The sequence below is a fragment of the Triticum dicoccoides genome, chromosome 4A (assembly GCF_002162155.2).
Source record: "Triticum dicoccoides isolate Atlit2015 ecotype Zavitan chromosome 4A, WEW_v2.0, whole genome shotgun sequence".
Taxonomy (NCBI): domain Eukaryota; kingdom Viridiplantae; phylum Streptophyta; class Magnoliopsida; order Poales; family Poaceae; genus Triticum; species Triticum dicoccoides.
Genome location: NC_041386.1, coordinates 372,311,382 through 372,330,406, shown reverse-complemented (window position 1 = coordinate 372,330,406; position 19,025 = coordinate 372,311,382).

Here is a 19,025-nt window from a genome sequence, read left to right as displayed (position 1 = left end):
CCAAGACACTGGGGAATCACTCCGACCAGCGAGTGCACGGTGCCAGCACTGCATTCTTGGCTGGATGAGCGCGCCGTCATCCAAGACCTGTTGCAGCAACACTTAAATAGAGCGCAGCAGTACATGAAAGCTCAAGCAGACAGGCATCGATCTCCGTGCACTTTCTCTGTGGGCGACTCGGTTTATCTCAAACTTCAACCTTACATTCAAACTTCAGTCGCAAGGCGCGCCAACCACAAGTTGGCGTTCAAGTATTATGGACCGTGTCAGATCGTCGCCAAGATCAATGATTCGGCTTATAAACTGGGGCTACCACTGCAAGCTCAAGTGCACCCTGTCTTCCATGTCTCCTGGCTACGCCACTTCCTGCGCCCGGGTACGCTGCCTCACTCTGATCTCCCTCGCCGTACTGATGTTCCAGTTGTTCTAGCCGCAGTTCTCCAACGACGTTGGCGCAAGAGGAATGGTGTCATGATCGAACAAGTTTGCATCCGTTGGTCGGATGAAGCGGCCCTGGAAGACACTTGGGAAGACCGAGTGGCTCTGCAAGCCCGCTTTCCTGCAGCAGAGGCTTGGGGGCAAGCCTCGTCGCAAGGAGGAGGGGATGTCAGCGCCCCTACTCCAGCTGACCCTGCACCAGCCGCTGACAAGAAGGACCCAGACGACAGTGACCCGATCGCTGCCTCTCGACCCATCAGGGCCAGGAAGCCCAACCCAGCCAACACTGGGCCGCAATGGGTCCACTGAGCCCAACTGACCGGCTGGCTACTTAAGGCGCGTCCCACGAAGAACCCGTTATCCAGTGGATCACGGCGGCGGCACTGTTCTTCTTCTCCCCGATCCCCTTCCTCCAAATTCTTGTATTAGTGCCTATAATTCTACCTCTGGGACTCGAATTCGTGAGCAAGTGTAATAGATCGGGCGATCACTACTCAGATCCTAACAGATTTGTGCTACCAAAGTTCATGATCCTGATTAAATCTACATCAACTTACGTGAAGTACCGTTCTATTAGTATGAACTCGCACCAAAATAGAAAATCTCCAAACGTGAGCTGTGGAACCTTGAAGGATGAAGAACATTGAGATTATGAGTTGAACCCGTCCATGGCGACGAGGAGCTGCGCCCGGCGGGAGTCGGTGGTGCGACAAAGGTCAGCTAGGCGGGAGAGGTGGAGGAGAAAGACCGGCGAGGCGAGGCACCAGGACAGAGCCAACAACAACGACTAGGAAAAGGAGGCAGCTGACGGTGAATTGGCAGTGTGCAACGATGGGCCGAGGACAGCGATAGATGGAGGCGGCGAGATGGTGGCCACATGCAAGAGCACATGGACGCCCAGGGAGGAGCCAAGAGGCGGGTGTGGCTGGTGGCGGCGCTAACCCTAGTGCCTCGCCAGTTCGTGGTAGGGACGGGAGCAGGCGAGTGACATGTGTGTATTGCTGTGATGACATGGGCTTGCTGTCATTGGTTTGTCGGGTTCGGCCCATGTGTTGTTTGGCGGAGTGGGGGTTTGATAAGTTCATTTTGCATCATACTTTTATATCAATATTTATTGTATTATGGGTTATTATTACACATTATGTCATCATACTTATGTATATTCTATTTTATTTTACAAGGTTCACATGAAGAGGGGGAATGCCGGCAACTAAAATTTTGGGCTGGAAAAGGATCAAATATTAGAGACATATTCTGCACATCTTCAAAAGTCCTGAAACTCCACGGGAATTATTTTTAGAATATATAAAAAATATTGGGCGAAAGAAGTACCAGAGGGGGCCACCCACCGTCCACGAGGCTGGGGGGCGCGCCCCCTGCCTCGTGGGGCCCCTGGTGGCCCTCCGATGCCCATCTTTGGCTATGGAGTCTTTCGTCGAGGAAAAAATCAGAAGCAAGCTCACAGGACGAAACTTCGCCGCCACGAGGCGGAACCTTGGCGAAACCAATCTAGGGCTCCGGCGGAGCTGTTCTGCCGGGGAAACTTCCCTCCGAGAGGGGGAAATCATCACCATCATCATCACCAATGATCCTCTCATCGGGAGGGGGTCAATCTCCATCAACATATTCACCAGCACCATCTCATCTCAAACCCTACTTCATCTTTTGTATCCAATCTTTGTATCCAAACCTCAAATTGGTACCAGTGGGTTGCTAGTAGAATTGATTACTCCTTATAGTTGATGCTAGTTGGTTTACTTGGTGGAAGATCATATGTTCAGATCCATTATGCATATTAATACCCCTTTGATTATGAACATGAATATGCTTTGTGAGTAGTTACGTTTGTTCCTGAGGACATAGGAGCAGTGGCGGTGCGAGGAACAAAATGATGTGTAGTCACTTCCAAGTTGTGTAGTCAAATGGACATACTTTTATGTTTTTTTGCATGATTTATACTTACTGTATGATGTTTTTGTCAAAGAGCTGTGTAGTCAAGTGACTACACAGCCTATACGTGGTTTCTCCACTGCATGGGAGAAGTTTTGCTATAAGTATTCATGTGAATTTGGTATTCGTTCGATATTTTGATGAGATGTATGTTGTCATCCCGCTAGTGGTGTCATGTGAACGTCGACTACATGACACTTCACCATTGTTTGGTCCTAGAGGTAGGCATTGGGAAGTAATAAGTAGATGATGGGTTGCTAGAGTGACAGAAGCTTAAACCCTAGTTTATGCGTTGCTTCGTAAGGGGTTGATTTGGATCCATATGTTTCATGCTATGGTTAGGTTTACCTTAATACTTCTGTTGCAGTTGCGGATGCTTGCAATAGGGGTTAATCATAAGTGGGATGCTTGTCCAAGTAAAGACAGTACCCAAGCACCGGTCCACCCACATATCAAATTATCAAAGTACCGAACGCGAGTCATATGAACGTGATGAAAACTAGCTTGACGGTAATTCCCATGTGTCCTTGGGAGCGCTTTCCTTTATATAAGAGTTTGTCCAGGCTTGTCCTTTGCTACAAAAAGGATTGGGCCATCTTGCTGCACCTTATTTACTTGCATTACTTGTTACCCGTTACAAATTACCTTATCACAAAACTATCTGTTACCGATAATTTCAGTGCTTGCAGAAAATACCTTGCTGAAAACTGCTTATCATTTCCTTCTGCTCCTCGTTGGGTTTGACACTCTTACTTATCGAAATGGATACGATAGATCCCCTACACTTGTGGGTCATCAAGAATCTTTCATGGCGCCGTTGCCGGGGAGTGAAGCGCCTTTGGTAGGTGGAATTTGGTAAGGAAACATTTATATAGTGTGCTGAAATTTGCTGTCACTTGTTACTATGGAACATAATCCTTTGAGGGGCTTGTTCATGGTATCTTCACCCCGACCAGTAGAGCAAAAAGTTTCTCCTCAACCTACTGAACCTACTGAAAATGTTTAGTTTGAAATTCCTTCGGGTATGATAGAGAAACTGCTAGCTAATCCTTTCACAGGTGATGGAACATTACATCCCGATTTGCACTTAATCTATGTGGATGAAGCTTGTGGATTATTTAAACTAGCAGGTATGCCCGAGGATGTTATCAAGAAGAAGGTCTTCCCTTTATCTTTGAAGGGAGATGCATTGACATGGCTTAGGCTATGTGATGATATTGGATCATGGAACTACCAATGATTGAAATTGGAATTTCATCAGAAGTTTTATCCTATGCATCTGGTTCATCATGATCGTAATTATATATATAATTTTTGGCCTCGCGAAGGAGAAAATATCGCTCAAGCTTGGGGGAGGCTTAAGTCAATGTTATATTCATGCCCCAATCATGAGCTCTCAGAAGAAATGATTATTCAAAAAATTTATGCTCGGATTTCTCTCAGTAATCGCTCCATGCTCGATACTTCTTGTACTGAATCTTTTATGATGAAGACTATTGAATTCGAATGGGATTTATTGGAAAGAATTAAACGCAACTCTAAAGATTGGGACCTCGACGAAGGTAAGGAGTCAGGTATAACACCTAAGTTTGATTGTGTAAAATCTTTTATGGATACCGATGCTTTCCGTGAATTTAGCACTAAATATGGACTTGACTCTGAGATAGTAGCTTCTTTCTGTGAATCCTTTGCTACTCATGTTGATCTCCATAAGGAGAAGTGGTTTAAATATAATCCTCCCATTGAAGTAAAAGTAGTTGCACCTATTAAAGTTGAAGAAAATACTATCACTTATAATGATCATGTTGTTCCTACTGCTTATATTGAGAAACCACATTTCCCTGTTAGAATAAAGGATCATGCTAAAGCTTCAACTGTGGTCAACAAAAGTAATATTAAGACACCCAAACCCCTTGAGCAAAATTAAAGTTGAACCTAGTGTTGCTATGGTTAAAGATCTCTTGGCTGATAATATTGATGGGCATGTTATTTACTTCTGCAATGAGTCTACTAGAATTGTTAGACCTGATACTAAAAATAAACATAAACCTGTTGTAGGCATGCCTGTTATTTCTGTTAAAGTAGGAGATCATTGTTATCATGGCTTATGTGATATGGGTGCTAGTGCAAGTGCAAACCTCATTCCTTATACAAAGAAATTATGCATGATATTGCACCTACTAAGATAGAAGAAATTGATGTTACAATTAAGCTCGCCAATAGAGATACGATTTCACCAGTTGGGATTATTAGAGATGTTGAAGTCTTGCGTGGGAAAGTTAAATACCCTGCTGATTTTCTTATTCTCGGTTCCCACAAGATGACTTTTGTCCCATTATATTTGGTAGACCCTTCTTGATACTGTTAATGCTAACATAGACTGCAATAAGGATATTGTTTCTGTGGGTTTAGGGGACATGTCTCATGAGTTTAATTTTGCTAAATTCCATAGACAACCCCATGATAAAAAAATTCCTAGTAAAGATGAAATTATTGGCCTTGCTTCTATTGACGTGCCTCCTAGTGATCCTTTAGAACAATATTTGCTAGACCATGAAAATGATATGTTTATGAATGAAAGAAGGAAAATAGATGAAGTATTCTTTAAACATGGACCTATTTTGAAGCACAACTTGCCTGTTGAAATTCTAGGGGATCCTCCACCCAAGGGTGATCCCGTGTTTGAGCTTAAACCTTTACCCGATACTCTTAAATATGCTTATCTTGATGAGAAAGAGATATATCATGTCATTATTAGTGCTAACCTTTTAGAGCATGAAGAAAAGAAATTGTTGAAAACACTAAAGAGGCACCGTGCTGCTATTAGATATACTCTTGATGATCTTAAGGCATTAGTCCCACTTTATGCCAGCACAAAATAAAATTGGAGAAGGATGCTAAACCAGTTGTTGATCACTAACGATGGTTAAATCCTAAGAAGAAAGAAGTGGTAAGAAAAGAAATACTAAATCTTCTGAAGGCAGGTATAATTTATTCTATTGCTGATAGTCAGTGGGTAAGTCATATCCATTGTGTCCCTAAGAAGGGAGGTATTACTGTTGTTCCTAATGATAAAGATGAATTGATCCCACAAAGAATTGTTACAGGTTATAGAATGGTAATTGATTCCGCAAATTAAATAAAGCTACTAAAAAGGATCATTACCCTTTACCTTTTATTGATCAAATGCTAGAAAGATTATCCAAACATACACATTTTTGCTTTCTAGATGGTTATTCTGGTTTCTCTCAAATTCCTGTATCAAAAGAGGATCAAGAAAAGACAACTTTTACTTGCCCTTTCGGTACCTTTGCTTATAGACGTATGCCTTTTGGTTTATGTAATGCACCTGCTACCGTTCAAAGATGTATGACTGCTATATTCTCTGACTTTTGTGAAAAGATTGTTGAGGTATTCATGGATGATTTCTCTGTTTATGGAACTTCTTTTGATGATTGCTTAAGAAACCTTGATCGAGTTTTGTAGAGATGTGAAGAAACTAATCTTGTCTTGAATTGGGAGAAGTGCCACTTTATGGTTAATGAAGGTATTGTCTTGGGGCATAAAATTTCTGAAAGAGGTATTGAAGTTGATAAAGCTAAGGTTGATGCTATTGAAAAGATGTCGTGTCCTAAGGACATTAAAGGTATCAGAAGTTTCCTTGGTTATGTTGGTTTTTATAGGAGGTTCATTAAGGACTTCTCTAAAATTTCTCGGCCTCTGACTAATATCTTACAAAAAGATGTCCCTTTTGTCTTTGATGATGATTGTGTAGAAGCATTTGAAATACTTAAGAAAGCTCCGGTTTCTGCACCTATTGTTCAGCCTCCTGATTGGAATTTACCATTTGAAATTATGTATGATGCTAGTGATTATACTGTAGGGGTTGTTCTAGGACAAAGAGTTGATAAGAAATTAAATGTTATCCAATATGCTAGTAAAACTCTAGACAATGCCCAAAGAAATTATGCTACTACTCAAAAAGAAGTTTTAGCAGTTGTATTTGCATGGGATAAGTTCAGACCTTATATTGTTGATTCTAAAGTAACTATTCACACTGATCATGCTGCTATTAAATATCTTATGGAAAAGAAAGATGCTAAACCTAGACTTATTAGATGGGTTTTCTTACTACAAGAATTTGATTTGCATATTATTGATAGAAAGGGAGCTGAGAACCCCGTTGCAGACAAGTTGTCTAGGTTAGAAAATGTTCTTGATGACTCACTACCTATTGATGATAGCTTTCCTGATGAACAATTGGCTGTCGTAAATGCTTCTCATACTGCTCCATGGTATGCTGATTATGCTAATTATATTGTTGCTAAGTTTATACTACCTAGCTTCACATACCAGCAAAAGAAAAAGTTCTTCTATGATTTAAGACATTACTTCTGGGATGACCCACATCTTTTTAAAGAAGGAGTAGATGGTGTTATCAGACATTGTGTACCCGAGCATGAACAGGAACAGATCCTACGCAAGTGCCATTCCGAGGCTTATGGAGGACACCATGTTGGAGATAGAACTGCACATAAGGTATTGCAATCTGGTTTTTATTGGCCTACTCTCTTCAAGGATGCCCGTAAGTTTGTTCTGTCTTGTGATGAATGTCAAAGAATTGGTAATATTAGTACACGTTAAGAAATGCCTATGAATTATTCACTTGTTACCATTTGATGTTTGGGGCTTTGATTATATGGGACCTTTTCCTTCCTCTAATGGGTATACACATATTTTAGTTGCTGTTGATTACATTACTAAGTGGGTAGAAGCTATTCCAACTAGTAGTGCTGATCATAACACCTCTATTAAGATGTTTAAAGAAGTTATTTTTCCGAGGTTTGGAGTCCCTAGATACATAATGACTAATGGTGGTTCACATTTTATCCATGGTGCCTTTCGTAAAATGCTTGCTAAGTATGACATTAATCATATAATTGCATCTCCTTATCATCCACAGTCTAGTGGTCAAGTATAATTGAGTAATAGAGAGCTTAAATTAATTTTGCAAAAGACTGTTAATAGATCTAGAAAGAATTGGTCCAAGAAACTTGATGATGCATTATGGGCCTATAGAACTGCATATAAAAATCCTATGGGTATGTCTACGTATAAAATGGTTTATGGCAAAGCATGTCACTTACCTCTTGAATTAGAACATAAGGCATATTGGGCTATTAAAGAGCTCAACTATGACTTCAAACTTGCCGGTGAAAAGAGGCTTTTTGACATTAGCTCACTTGATGAATGGAGAACCCAGGCCTACTAGAATGCCAAACTGTTTAAAGAAAAAGTTAAAATATGGCATGATAAAAGGATCAAAAACGTGAGTTTAAGGTAGGTGATTATGTATTGTTATACAACTCTCGTTTAAGATTTTTTGTAGGCAGACTCCTCTCTGAATGGGAAGGTCCTTACATCATCGAGAAGGTCTACCGTTCCGGTGCTATAAAAATCAACAATTTCGAAGGCACATATCTGGGGGTGGTGAACGGTCAAAGAATCAAACATTATATCTTAGGTAATCCCATAAATGTTGAAACTAATGTTATTGAAACCGTAACCCCGAAGGAATACATAAGGTACACTTTCCAGAACATTTTAGACTCCGAAAAGGAATAGGTACATGGTACGGTAAGTAAACCGACTCCAAAACAGTTCTAATGGCAATTTTTCTTTGTTTTGGAGTATTTACGAAAATAGGAAAATAAAAAGCAGTCCGAGAAGGACATGGGGCTTCCACGAGGGTGGAGGGCGTGCCCCCTGCCACGTGGGCACCCCGAGTGCTCTCCGGGCTCCGTTTTCTTGTACGTACTTCTTTTGGTTGGCAAAAATTCATTATATAATCTCCCAAATGTTTTGACCACCGTGTCACACAAATATCCTCTGTCTTTGTTTCGAGTTGTTTCTGCTGCAGATTAGAGCAATATCTCATCCCAAGATTCGGAGGGAGAAAGCTATGTGGCTGATTACCTTGCAGATCATAAGGTCTACGGGGACTTGGAGCATTGTGGTTGGACCACAGAGGAAGAAGAAGACTATGATCCTAGGGGGAAGGAGTAGACGAGCTCAGATGAAGATGAAGTCCCATTACCTCAACCTGGGGACATGCATGCGGAGTTCAAAAAGTCAAGCCTCCCCAGTAGAGCAAAGAAACCTAAGATCGAGTTTATCCCTTTTCGTCTCTTGCAGGAGAACAAACAAGAACTATGCAAAAAGGTATTAAGCCTTGAGCGGGAGATCAAGGACCTAAGGGAGCAAAATTATATCCTCAAGCGCAAATTAAGGAAGAAGCCCACATCACCAACAACTCCATCATCACCACCTCCGAAGAAGGAGACATAAACACATGGGTATGGGCATTCCCCTTAGCAACTGCCAAGCTTGGGGGAGTGCCCTGGTATCGTATCACCATCACTTTTATCTTTACTGTTTTTCTTAGTTCGATCCTTTTGGTAATATCTTGATCTAGTAGAATAAAGTTTTAGTATGATCTAGTTGTGAGTTTTGCTTTATGATCCTTCTATGTAATCGAGTCCGTGAGCTATATATAATAAAGATTAGTGTTGAGTCAAGGGCTTGATTATTTTGCTATGCTCTTGAGGGAATAAAATAAAAGAGAAAGAATAAATAGAAATAAAGAGATCATATGGATCTTATGGAGAGTAATGACTTCACATATAAAGAGTATGATGAATAAAAGTTGTTGAGATTTGACAAACATAGTTTTGGTCATCGTTGCAATTAATAGGAAGTGATAGAGAAAGAGAGGTTTTCACATATAAATATACTATCTTGGACCTCTTTTATGATTGTGAGCACTCATTAAAGTATGACATGCTAAAGAGTTGACGTTGGACAAGGAAGACAACATAATGGGTTATGTTTTCTTGCATCTAAGATAAATTATATTGTCATGGATCATCCAACATGTTGAGCTTGCCTTTCCCTCTCATGCTAGCCAAATTCTTTGCACCATGTAGAGATACTACTTGTGCTTCCAAATATCCTTAAACCCAGTTTTGCCATGAGAGTCCACCATATCTACCTATGGATTGAGTAAGATCCTTCAAGTAAGTTGCCATCGTTGCAAGCAATAAAAATTGCTCCCTAAATATGTATGATTTATTAGTGTGGAGAAAATAGGCTTTATATGATCTGGCGATGTGGAAGAAATAAAAGCGACGGACTGCATAATAATGGTCCACATCACCAGTGGCAATATAAAGTGACGTTCTTTCGCATTAAGATTTTGTGCATCCAACCATAAAAGCAAATGACAACCTCTGCTTCCCTCTCCGAAGGGCCTATCTTTTATTCTTGTCTTATACTTCATGCAAAGAGTCACTGTGATCTTCACCTTTCCTTTTTACATTTTATCCTTTGGCAAGCACAATGTGTTGGAAAGATCCATATATATAACTAATTGGATGTGAGTTTTCATGAACTATTATTGTTGACATTACCCTTGAGGTAAAAAGTTGGGAGGCAAAACTATAAGCCCCTATCTTTCTCTGTGTCTGATTTAAACTTCATAACCATAAATATCGCGTGAGTGTTAGCAATTGTGAAAGATTAAATGATGGTTGAGTATGTGGACTTGCTGAAAAGCTCTTATTGACTCTTTCCGATGTTATGATAAATTGCAATTGCTTCAATGACTAAGATTATAGTTTGTTAGTTTTGAATGAAGTTTCTAATTCATACTTGAGTATGTGAATGAATTGTTACTTTAGCATGAGAGATCATATGACAATATATATATATATATATATATATATATATATATATATATATATATATATATATATATATATATATATATATATATGTTGTTGTTCTAAGAATGATCATGATGCCCTCATGTCCGTATTTTTTTATCGACACCTCTATCTCTAAACATGTGGACATATTTTTCGATTTCGGCTTTCGCTTGAGGACAAGCGACGTCTAAGCTTGGGGGAGTTGATACGTCCATTTTGCATCATGCTTTTATATTGATATTTATTGCATTTTGGGCGGTTATTACACATTATGTCACAATACTTATGCCTATTCTCTCTTATTTTACAAGGTTTACATGAAGAGGGGGAATGCCGGCAACTGGAATTCTGGGCTGGAAAATAGCAAATATTAGAGACCTATTCTGCACATCTCCAAAAGTCCTGAAACTCCACGGGAATTATTTCCAGAATATATAAAAAATATTGGGCGAAAGAAGTACCAGAGGGGGGCCACCCACCATCCACGAGGCTAGGGGGCGCACCCTACCCCCTGGGCACGCCCCCCCTGCCTCATGGGCCCCCTGGTGGCCCTTCGATGCCCATATTTGGCTTTATGGAGTCTTTCCTCGAGGAAAAAATCATAAGCAATCTCACGGGACGAAACTCCGCCGCCACGAGGCGGAACCTTGGCGGAATCAATCTAGGGCTCCGGCGGAGCTGTTCTGCCGGGGAAACTTCCCTCCGGGAGGGGGAAATCATCACCATCGTCATCACCAAGGATCCTATCATCGGGAGGGGGTCAATCTCCATCAACATATTCACCAACACCATCTCATCTCAAACCCTAGTTCATCTCTTGTATCCAATCTTTGCATCCAAACCTCAGATTGGTACCTGTGGGTTGCTAGTAGTATTGATTACTCCTTGTAGTTGATTCTAGTTGGTTTACTTGGTGGAAGATCATATGTTCAGATCCATTTTGCATATTAATAACCCTTTGATTATGAAGATGAATATGCTTTGTGAGTAGTTACGTTTGTTCCTGAGGACATGTGAGAAGTCTTGCTATAAGTAGTCGTGTGAATTTGGTATTCGTTCAATATTTTGATGAGATGTATGTTGTCATCCCGCTAGTGGTGTCATGTGAACATTGACTACAAGACACTTCACCATTGTTTGGGCCTAGAAGGAGGCATTGGGAAGTAATAAGTAGATGATGGGTTGCTAGAGTGACAGAAGCTTAAACCCTAGTTTATGCGTTGCTTCGTAAGGGGCTGATTTGGATCCATATGTTTCATGCTATGGTTAGGTTTACCTTAATACTTCTATTGCAGTTGCGGATGCTTGCAATAGGGGTTAATCAAAAGTGGGATGCTTGTCCAACTAAGGATAGTACCCAAGCACCAATCCACCCACATATCAAATTATCAAAGTACCGAACGCGAATCATATGAACATGATGAAAACTAGCTTGACGATAATTCCCATGTGTCCTTAGGAGCGCTTTCCTCTATATAAGAGTTTGTATAGTCTTGTCCTTTGCTACAAAAAGGATTGGGCCATCTTGCTGCACCTTATTTACTTGCATTACTTGTTACCCATTACAAATTACCTTATCACAAAAGTATCTGTTACCGATAATTTCAGTGCTTGCAGAAAATACCTTGCTGAAAACCACTTATCATTTCCTTTTGCTCCTCGTTGGGTTCGACACTCTTACTTATCGAAAAGGCTACGATAGATCCCCTACACTTGTGGGTCATCAGTTATCGATGGGGGTGGGAACGTCGGTCTATCAGGAGGACGAACAAACAAATGACGTATGAACCGCTCCATTAGGAGTAGAGATCCGGAATGCTATGTGTGCTTAGGTACCAAGAAGACACTCTTGGAGATGCTCATGATGATGGTCAAGTCCACAAGTGCAAGTACGACGAGACTCGAGAAGGAAGACTGATGAGGACATCAATACCATTGTTACACCCACTGCCCCTGCTGCTATACATACTGGACCAATTACTAGAGCTTGCGCAGGCCAATTAATTTACCATGTACTTTCGTTCCTTGGTAACGTCTAATGCTCATGAGAATATGATGCTGCCTAAATTGGATACATTTGTTTTTCTTACGAATGAAGGGCCTAGCTTGGATAAGAAGGATGAACATTGGATCAAGATCAAGCATGGAGATGATGGCATGCGTAAGGGGAAGAAGAATGGAGTTTCAAGTGATGATCTCAGGACTTTAAAGCCATCATAATGAGTGCATGAAGGCTTGGACGAAATATACAAGATCCCACTTCATAAATTTCGTCCATAGGATATTATAGGTGTTGTGTCATCTTATTATCGGGCGAGGCCCATGTAATTTTGAAATACTTCTGTATAGGCTATTTTTAGAGTCCGTATATGTTGGGAAACATAGTCAGGGATGGTTTCGAACCCCTCCTCTAAGGGGTCATGAAATTCCCCCCTCTTCCTCCATATATATATATATCCCCTACGGCATCGTTTAGACTTTGGGTTTTGTTTATATTAAAGTTCGCCACAGCTGCAACTTCACATACTTTGTTTTTGTTCAACAACCAGACAAAGACGTCACAGAACCCCACATTCATTAATAAAGCTTTCCTCTTATATTCGCAACATCCATATTGCAATTTTAGTTTCTTGCTTATTCCTTGTTTGCATGAAGGAAACATACCGTTGTGGTCAGGTTGATCGTGCTCCGGTGTGGTCAATAACCTCTTGGAGTTGGTTTAACAATTTCTAAGGCGTGATGTCCTTGCACGATCGTAGTCGGATCGTCAAAGTCTACTCCACAAAAATGATAGCCACAATCTCATCGAAAGACGGGACACCTTTGCCTCTATCAAGTGGTATGAGATTTCCAGGTTGCTCGGTGAGACTTTACCTATTTTTGGTAGTTAGATCCCATCAGTCTTCATACCTACAGTCCACAAAAAAGCCACAAAAAATTGTTAGGGTTAGTTCATCATATCTGAACCAGTGTGAGTTATTGCATAATCCTTTAAGTGTTTTGCATTGTTGAATTTACGGTTGCATCGTCGTGTCCAGTTGCTGGTCTGCGGGTCTAGTGCTTTAGAGTTTTGAGTTCTGATCATAGGATGTCACGCCGCTGCTGCACCATATTTATCCCTGCCATATACCACCACCACACTAGATACATCACCACTACCATATACCACCAACACACCAGATACATCACCACTACCATATCCCACCACATATCCGCCACCAACCCGAGTCCATCTCATATTCGGGTTTGCTTTCGAGATCCATTTGTTTTCAGATTCGTGTTTACTTGTCTGAGTAGTTTCAGGTTTCATGAAGACGGGTGATTCCAAAAAAAAGTCGGCAGTCAAAACTATTTTTTGCCTATCTTGTTTTAGGCCTTGGGAAGCGTTTTGAGACACTCGCCAACATAGTGATTTTTTATCGCACTTTTTGGTCACCACTGCCCTGATTTCCAAAAAATAGTAAAAAAAATCGTGCCTATCCTGTTATTTCGACTTGGGAAGAGTTTTGAGACACTAGCCATTATAGTGATTTTCTGAAAAAAATAGAGCGCAAAAAAGAGAATTTATTTTCTAGGGTGTGCTTTTCCCTTGTTTACGTGCAGTGCCTTTGTTCATGTTCTAGGCGCGCGCCTCTAGCACGGTCTAGCCTAGGACCAGCACACTCATTTGATTTTTGTTGACCCTTTTTGCTACCGTTTTATAAGCCTTCCTAGCTCCACATACATCTACGTCGTGCGTTTGACACCACGTGGCAATCGCTCTGTCCAAGCTTTCAGTAGTTTTTGACTACAATGGTTGCCGATCACCACCTACTGCTTGATAAGAATGGGTAATAATTCGAGATTTGCTTGATAGATTTGTGAAACACCACCACCACCCACTACAAAAAAATACACTTCCGAGATGATACGTGTTTGTCACTGTAGGTCACATTTTCTATCATGCATGTACATCCATGATGATTTTTTGAAAGAATCAAGATAGTCATACCTGTGCTGTCGTAGAAGTATTCCATGACATTACCAAAATTATCATCATGGAAGTCTCTACTTCCATGATGATAAATTGCAGGTCATAGAATAGCTTTTGTCAAGGGTAACCGACACGTGGCATCCACCGTAACGGGTCGCCATTAAGCTATAGGGTTCCGGTTTGGATCCGATAACCCGTTAATAGCCGGGACCAATGGGGATTTTCCACGTGTAAAATTCTCAATGGTCAGAGGAACCACGTGTCGGCTCACCGTTGGGACAGATGTCATCCACTCATTGGACCGAAAGCGCCTATGATACGTCGACACGTGGCATGGCCCAACAGAGGCCCATTCCTGTGAAAAGGCCAACCCGTTTGACTTGGTAAAAACGTAGCAGGTCGGCCCACGGAAAGCTTGTTAACGGCCTGTTCGCATATAGCCCATTTACAGCCCGCTAACTCACGACCCATTACGACCTATCCGAATTAGGCCCAGTAGCGTCATATGGGCCGTCCAATATGATTCTAGCCCATTGTAACTTCTAGCCCAGGTATGGCCCATGACGTCTTTCAGCCCATATAAGGTCCTTTGTAACTCTTGGCCCGTAATGAATAGTGTCTCACTTTATACCCATTAACGGCCCATTATTCCACTGGGCCATTTCCAGCCTGTGCTATTTTTCGGTCTTCTCAAGGCCCATTTATTCTTGGGCTCATTTCTAGCATTCATTTACTTATAGCCCGTTACTGGCCTTTTCTGCTTATGGGCCAAATTCAGCCCGTGGTTATAGTTGGCCCGTTTGTGGCCCGTTAATCCATTGGGCCGTTTTCATAGTGTCATCAAATACGGTCGATTAATGATGGCCTGTTATGGTCGGCCCATGAACGGGCGATTCCAACTATGGCCCGTTTACGGCCCATAATGCGGTCCGTTATTGGCCCATGTTTGGCCAATCGATCATATGGCCCGTAGAAGGCCCATTGATGCCCCGCCCCACAGAAGGCCCATTGTTTCTATGGCCCGTAGAAGGCCCATTGTTTCTACGGCCCGTAGGAGGCCTATGGTCAGTACAGGAAATATGTAGCCCATGGTTATTGTGGCCTAGTTTTAAAAAATAAGTTATTGCGGCCACTAATAAACCGCGGAAAAAGAACTGCACTGAGTACAAGCAAACAAATAAACAAGACAACAAGGAAATAAATAAGCAAGCAAATTACGCTAGGCTATCATGGCTATTACACATATTACATCCACTGGGCATCAAAGTTCGCCACCAGTGCAAATATAGGAAACAAAGCAGCATATCACATACACTGGTTGTCAAAGTTGGCAACCAGTGCAAATAAAAGCCGCAACAAGTTCAGAACTGAAACCACTTCAAACTAGCTAAAGAAAAAATATCATGGGTCCCATAATGCGGGCATATCACATTAACTTTCTCTTGTTTGGCGCTTAAATCCTCCAGCGCTTGCTGTTGCACCAGAAAGTATGCATCTAAATTCTGCAGGGACTTCCTCAGTCCTTCGGCTTCTTGCCGCAGCACATGTAACTGATGCCTTTTAGCTTGTAGCTAAGACTGAAGAAGCCGAAGTGATTCAGGCAGCGAGTTCAAAGAGCTTGTGCCAGCGGTACTGGCCAGTACCTCGAACACTACATCAACACAGGACTGTGGGGTTGTCTCACTGTCTACAAGATCGTTTTATCACCTTTCTTGGAGACCAACAGGGCTGTCTCACTATCTTGAACCTTATCTGCATTACTTTCTCTACCATTGGATAGTGGGGTGCTCTTCTCCAATATTCTTTTCGCATTCTAGAAGAGAAACACGCAGACACATCACAGGTTTAACATGTAGTATACGAAACTCATTTTGGTAAACCGGTTCAGTAGTAAGGTGGACAGGATAACAACATGAAACAAACATATATCTATGTACTATGGTCACTGTATTGTCCATATCATTCTAGTTTATGTTGCCAAATCAAGATAGAGACATAGTTCAAATCATATATTTTTAAGACACAATAGCATAGACAGAATATAAGTGTGAGAAACTACACAGCGCTGGCAACACTTGTAATGTGCATCACATGAGAACATAATTGTTTATACAACTGAAACTGAAATCAACATAGAGCAAGAAGTTAGAATAGTAATCTAGTTAAAGAAATAGGTTTAAAACATACCTGTTGCGCCATTGGAGTTTCAATTGGATCCTTCAAATTTGAAAGTAGTTGGTATGAGTAAATATTGTGATGCAACAACAAAGGAGTATGGACCATAGCTATGGAATCTGACATGAGAACAGTTGCTCTTCTGCTTTAAACGTGGAGTTTGGGTTCGCTGTTGTGGTCTTCGTGCTTTGGGCACTGCAATTGCTTTACAAACTGCTCATGTGGGGGTACTCTATGGTGGACATGGTGTTGTGTCAACTAGAAGTGGGTTACTATCCGCTGGGGTTGGGGTTAGATGGGTTGTAGCTGGTTCTCTGTCCAACAGTGTAAGTGTGCAATCTGGAAGAGTCTCGATTATGTGTGCTGGGGCTAGTTCGTGGGCCAGTACAACCATGGTTCTATCTGCATCGACGGGTAGCACCATCTTTTGTGAAGAACGAGTTTTTGCTCCATTAGATACTGCCATCACCCCCTCCAATTGAAATGGCTGATAAACAAGAAAGGAAATTGAACGTATAGACATTGTATGATATACAGATGTGGTAATTCACATATATGTTGTCTAACCAAACAGGACAGCATGACACAATTTCACATATATGATGGCTAACTAAACAGGATAGCATGACACAGTTTTAGATACATAGTGGATAACTTAACAGGATATAATGGCATAATTTAACATATGATGAGTATCTAGACAGGATGACATGACAAAACTATATGATGTCTTTCTAAAATAGGTTGGGATGAAATAATTCACATACATGGTGTCTAAGTATACAGGATGGCATGATATAATTGACATAATTGATTCATATACTAAGCAGCTGGCACTCGCATGTATGATCTCTAAACTAAGAAGATGGAATTGAATATTGTGCATATGATGTCTAAACTAAGCAATGCAAGACACCATATGCATGATATGAGAAATATAAACATTGCAAATTAGAGCATACACCTCAGGTGGGATATAAGACTGGTCATCTGTCTCTGAATCCTCTTCTAAGGAGCTACCTGTAAGCATCAAGATATATGCTTCAACAGGTACCATTGCCTGCTCTAAAGACCTTGTTTTCCCTCCTGATTTTTCCATAACTGGCTCAAATGGCTGATACACATGTAGAGTAGTTCAATATACACAGATTGTCGACAAATGGAATATGTAATGCAAAAGGATGGCATGACATAATTCACATATATGATGCCTGGCTAATATGGTGGCGCATAATTCACAGATATGATAGCTGGCTGAAAACATGGCATTGCATAATTCACATATCTGATATAGAAAGAAAACAGGAGGCATTCACACAAAGCATGTCTATTCTATGCAGATGGCATCGCAATGCAAGACACCATATGCATGATATGAGCAATATAACCATGCCAAGTTAGAGGATGCACCTCGGGGGGGGGGGGGATATGACTGGTCATCTATCTCTGAATCCTCCTATGAAGAGCTATTTGTAACCAGCAAGAAATCTGCGTCGACAGGTGATACGTCTCCGTCGTATCTATAATTTTTGATTGTTCCATGCCAATATTATACAACTTTCATATACTTTTGGCAACTTTTTATATATTTTTGGACTAACATATTGATCCAGTGCCCAGTGCCAGTTCCTGTTTGTTGCATGTTTTTTGTTTTGCACATATCAAACGGAGTCCAAAACGGAATATATGTGATTTTTGGGAAGAAGAATCAATGCGAGACGATGCCCGAGTGGGCCACGAGGCAGGGGGCGCGCCCCAGGGGGGTGGGTGCGCCCCTGACCCTCGTGGCCATTGTCGGCGTTCTGGGAACGGGGGTCCCCAGACTTGCCAGCCTGCGGCCTGCAGCGTGGATCCACCAGCGGCCCTGTACGACCCATATTCACCAGCACACATTCAAGACCGTCACGAGGGACCAAGCCTCGCGAGGCGGACGATGCAAGACCTCTTCAAGGGCGGCCTCGCTAGGCTGGCTCGTGAAGGGTAGAGAGATCAAGGCGAGGGGCACCTCGCGAGGTTTCTGTGGCGCAAGCCATGATGACTGGAGCCAGGCTGGCGCCTCCTTGTTTCCTCTTTGGTGCTAAAGGGGCAAGCGCAGACGAGGAGTCCCGAGGCATCAGGCAAAGGTTTCCATATCGGTGCAACAAGATCAAGACTAGCAGGATGGTAGGATGGAGGTCACCGTGGAGCCCAAGACAGCGTCACCACCAGAGCCTTTGGCAGGCAAAGACTACTTTTGTCAGGATAGCTTGTACTAGTTGTCTCCCTTCGAATTTGGCCGTTGTGGGATCCCTTCCCGCTCAATATTTGGGAAGAGGACCAGGGCCTCTATAAATAGGACTAGCCACCACCGTAGGGATTCATCTCATCTTGGATTAGATCCATTCCACCTAGGCCACCAGACAAGTTCACCAAGCACAAGAACACCTCTTCTCGCGAGGCTGTTCTTCCCTTGTAACTGTTCATCCTCAGCCCAAGAGGCAATCCACCACACCACACTAGAGTACGGTATTACACCACAACGGTGGCCCGAACCAGTATAAATCTTGTGTCTCATGTTCTTTGGGTTCGTCGAGCAAGGCCGTGAGATCGTAGAGTGTGCGAGCTAGAGAGGGGGAGAGATCTTTGTGCGCACCCCAGTGTTCGCACATCAAGGGTTTTGCCAGAGCCCAAAATCCGACATTTGGCGCGCCAGGTAGGGGTGTGTCCATGCTTTGCCCCTCCCC